Below are 4895 nucleotides of genomic sequence, written 5' to 3'. Positions count from 1 at the left end.
GGCGTTAGCCGGCGTTAGCCGCCGGCGCTGCCTGGTGTGCGTGGAAAAAAACGACGTACACCAGGCAGTGCCGGCGTAGGGGGATATGGGGCTTAGGCGTCAAGAAATGGGGCAAGTCAGGTTGAGGCAATTTTTTCGCCTCAACCCGATTTGCGCCATTTTTTTTTCACTCCCAACCCCCATAGAAATGACTCCTGTCTTAGCAAAGACAGGAGTCATGCCCCCTTGCCCAATGGCCATGCCCAGGGGACTTCTGTCCCCTGGGCATGGTCATTGGGCATAGTGGCATGTAGGGGGGCACAAATCAGGCCCCCCTATGCCACAAAAAAAAACAAAAAAAACACTCCCCTGAACTTACCTTAATGTCCCTGGGATGGGTCCCTCCAGCCTTGGGTGTCCTCCTGGGGTGGGCAAGGGTGACAGGGGGTGTCCCTGGGGGCATGGGAGGGCACCTCTGGGCTCCTTCAGAGCCCACAGGTCCCTTAACGCCTGCCTTTTGCAGGCGCTAAAAAACGGCGCAAAAGCGGCCGTACGTAATTTTTTTTGACCCGCCCACTCCCGGGCGTGAATTTTGCCCGGGAGTATAAATCCGACGCACATGCCTCGGAGTCGATTTTTTAGACGTGAACGCCTACCTTGCATCTCATTAACGCAAAGTAGGTGTCCACGCAAAAAAATGACGCAAACTCAATGGACTTTGGCGCTAGACGCGTCTAACGCCAAAGTACAAATATGGAGTTAGTTTTGCATCGAAATTGCGTGAAAAAAAACAACGCAATTCCGGCGCAAACGGAGTATAAATATGCCCCAGAATGTTTTAGAGTAACAAGGGCTTTTCAGGACAGGTGCAGAGCACATGGCCTGCTTCAGCTCCTCAAAAGCTTTCTGACAGTTTGCTGTCCATAATACCTTCCTAGGCATTTTCTTAGATGTGAGGTCATTAAGAGGGGCTGCAATGGAGCCATAGTTCTTAATGAACCTACAGTAGTACCCAGTGAGGCCTAAAAAGGCTCTCACCTGAGTCTGAGTAGTAGGGGGAACCCAATCAATAATTGTTTGGATTTTCCCCTGAAGTGGTGCAATCTGTTCCCCACCAACCAGGTGTCCCAGATAAACCACCTTTCCCTGCCCTATCTGGAACTTTGAAGCCTTGATAGTGAGGCCTGCCTTTTGCAGGGCCTCTAAAACTTTCCATAGGTGGACCAGGTGATCATCCCAGCTGGAGCTAAAGACAGCTATATCGTCCAAATATGCTGCACTGAAAGCTTCCAGCCCAGCACTTATCCCACCGCTCCACAACCAATGTAGGAGGCTGGACTGGCTTGTAGTGGGTACCAAGGGGTACTTACACCTTGCACAAGGCCCAGGTATCCCTTATTAGTGTATAGGGTGTCTAGCAGCTTAGGCTGTTAGATAATGGTAGCTTAGCAGAGCAGCTTAGGCTGAACTAGGAGACGAGTGAAGCTCCTACAGTACCACTAGTGTCACTTGCACAATATCATAAGAAAACACAATACACAGATATACTAAAAATAAAGGGACTTTATTTTTATGACAATATGCCAAAGTATCTCAGAGTGTACCCTCAGTGAGAGGATAGGAAATATACACAAGATATATGTACACAATACCAAAAATATGCAGTATAGTCTTAGAAAACAGTGCAAACAATGTATAGTTACAATAGGAGGCAATGGGGACACATAGGGATAGGGGCAACACAAACCATATACTCCAAAAGTGGAATGCGAACCACGAATGGACCCCAAACCTATGTGACCTTGTAGAGGGTCGCTGGGACTATTAGAAAATAGTAAGGGTTAGAAAAATAGCCCACCCCAAGACCCTGAAAAGTGAGTGCAAAGTGCACTAAAGTTCCCCAAAGGACATAGAAGTCGTAATAGGGGAATTCTGCAGGAAAGACACAAACCAGCAATGCAACAACAATGGATTTCCAGTCGAGGGTACCTGTGAAACAAGGGGACCAAGTCCAAAAGTCACAAGCAAGTCGGAGATGGGCAGATGCCCAGGAAATGCCAGCTGTGGGTGCAAGGAAGCTGCTACTGGACAGTAGAAGCTGAGGATTCTGCAGGAACGACAAGGGCTAGAAACTTCCCCTTTGGGAGATGGATCCCCCACGCCGTGGAGAGTCGTGCAGAAGTGTTTTCCCGCCGAAAGACCACCAACAAGCCTTGCTAGCTGCAAATTATGCGGTTAAGGTTTTTGGATGCTGCTGTGGCCCAGGAGGGACCAGGATGTCGCCAATTGCGTCTGGGGACAGAAGGGGCGTCGAGCAAGACAAGGAACCCTCTCAGAAGCAGGCAGTACCCGCAGAAGTGCCGGAACAGGCACTACAAATAGGAGTGAAACAGTGCTCACCCAAAGTTGCACAAAGGAGTCCCACGTCGCCGGAGGGCCACTTACAAAGTCGTGCAATACAGGTTACAGTGCGGTGGACGCAGGCTTGGCTGTGCACAAAGGATTTCTGCCGGAAGTGCACAGAGGCCGGAGTAGCTGCAAAAGTTGCGGTTCCCAGCAATGCAGTCTGGCGTGGGGAGGCAAGGACTTACCTCCACCAAACTTGGACTGAAGAGTCACTGGACTGTAGGAGTCACTTGGACACAGTTGCTGGATTCAAGGGACCTCGCTCGTCGTGCTGAGAGGTGACCCAGGGGACCAGTGATGCAGTTCTTTGGTGCCTGCGGTAGCAGGGGGAAGATTCCGTCGACCCACGGGAGATTTCTTCGGAGCTTCTAGTGCAGAGAGGAGGCAGACTACCCCCACAGCATGCACCACCAGGAAAACAGTCGAGAAGGCGGCAGGATCAGCGTTACAGAGTTGCAGTAGTCGTCTTAGCTACTTTGTTGCAGTTTTGCAGGCGCGGTCAGCAGTCGATTCCTTGGCAGAAGGTGAAGAGAGAGATGCAGAGGAACTCTGATGAGCTCTTGCATTCGTTATCTAAGGAAATCCCCAAAGCAGAGACCTTAAATAGCCAGAAAAGAGGGTTTGGCTACTTAGGAGAGAGGATAGGCTAGCAACACCTGAAGGAGCCTATCAGAAGGAGTCTCTGACGTCACCTGCTGGCCCTGGCCACTCAGAGCAGTCCAGTGTGCCAGCAGCACCTCTGTTTCCAAGATGGCAGAGGTCTGGAGCACACTGGTGGAGCTCTGGGCACCTCCTAGGGGAGGTGCAGGTCAGGGGAGTGGTCACTCCCCTTTCCTTTGTCCAGTTTCGCGCCAGAGCAGGGCTAAGGGGTCCCTGAACCGTTGTAGACTGGCTTATGCAGAAATGGGCACCAAAAGTGCCCATGAAAGCATTTCCAGAGGCTGGGGGAGGCTACTCATCCCCTGCCTTAACACCTTTTTCCAAAGGGAGAGGGTGTAACACCCTCTCTCTGAGGAAGTCCTTTGTTCTGCCTTCCTGGGCCAAGCCTGGCTGGACCCCAGGAGGGCAGAAACCCTTGCCCTTTCCCATGCTCAACAGCCTCATACCGCTAAGGGGTTCAAAACCAGGGATTACCAGATTTCCTTTTATTTGATGACAGGACTTCACATTTTGGTTATAGTTACCTTAGAGCACAAGTTATAGTTATTTAAATAACTCTGATTATAACAGCTGAATTTCCTATGGTTTTGTGCATGTAAAATCTCAGTCTAAATATAAGGTACTATGGAAACTAGGTCCTAACTATAATTACCTAGTGGTGAGTGGCGACTACCAGTAGGTAAAAAATAATATAAATAAACAAAATATGGATAGCTCAATTAGGAGAGACAAAGCCCCCTCAAGTATTGAAAGCTCTGATGTGAGCTCGGGGGATGAGTCACCACCAGTGGGGGGGACCAAAGTTGGATTTTTCAGGAGAAATGCGGCTGTATCATATGGAAACAAGGAGATGTGGAGAGGAACACAAATCAAGATGGGACAAAAAGGACAAGGAAATCCGAGAGGCAGAGGAAAAGGAAAAAAGTGAAGAATATTCCAAAATGGGAAGAAGTTATGTTAGAAGAGAACCTGGTGGTCAATCTCTCTTCGAAATGTCTTGAAAAGAAACATTTGAAACTGCAGAATAAAGGTTTAAGTTTTTGCCCAGTGACATCTGTAGGAAAGTACCATCTTGCCTGGCATGTTACCCCCATTTTTCACTGTATATATGTTGTTTTAGTTGTATGTGTCACTGGGACCCTGGTAACCCAGGGCCCCAGTGCTCATAAGTGTGCCTGAATGTGTTACCTGTGTAGTGACTAACTGTCTCACTGAGGCTCTGCTAATCAGAACCTCAGTGGTTATGCTGTCTCATTTCTTTCCAAATTGTCACTAACAGGCTAGTGACCATTTTTACCAATTTACATTGGCTTACTGGAACACCCTTATAATTCCCTAGTATATGGTACTGAGGTACCCAGGGTATTGGGGTTCCAGGAGATCCCTATGGGCTGCAGCATTTCTTTTGCCACCCATAGGGAGCTATGACAATTCTTACACAGGCCTGCCACTGCAGCCTGAGTGAAATAACGTCCACGTTATTTCACAGCCATTTTACACTGCACTTAAGTAACTTATAAGTCACCTATATGTCTAACCTTTACCTGGTAAAGGTTAGGTGCAAAGTTACTTAGTGTGAGGGCACCCTGGCACTAGCCAAGGTGCCCCCACATTGTTCAGAGCCAATTCCCTTAACTTTGCGAGTGCGGGGACACCATTACACGCGTGCACTACATATAGGTCACTACCTATATGTAGCTTCACAATGGTAACTCCGAATATGGCCATGTAACATGTCTATGATCATGGAATTGCCCCCTCTATGCCATCCTGGCATAGTTGGCACAATCCCATGATCCCAGTGGTCTGTAGCACAGACCCTGGTACTGCCAAACTGCCCTTCCTGGGGT

Source organism: Pleurodeles waltl, unplaced genomic scaffold, assembly GCF_031143425.1.
Source record: "Pleurodeles waltl isolate 20211129_DDA unplaced genomic scaffold, aPleWal1.hap1.20221129 scaffold_56, whole genome shotgun sequence".
Classification (NCBI taxonomy): Eukaryota; Metazoa; Chordata; class Amphibia; order Caudata; family Salamandridae; genus Pleurodeles; species Pleurodeles waltl.
This window is presented reverse-complemented; position numbering follows the sequence as displayed.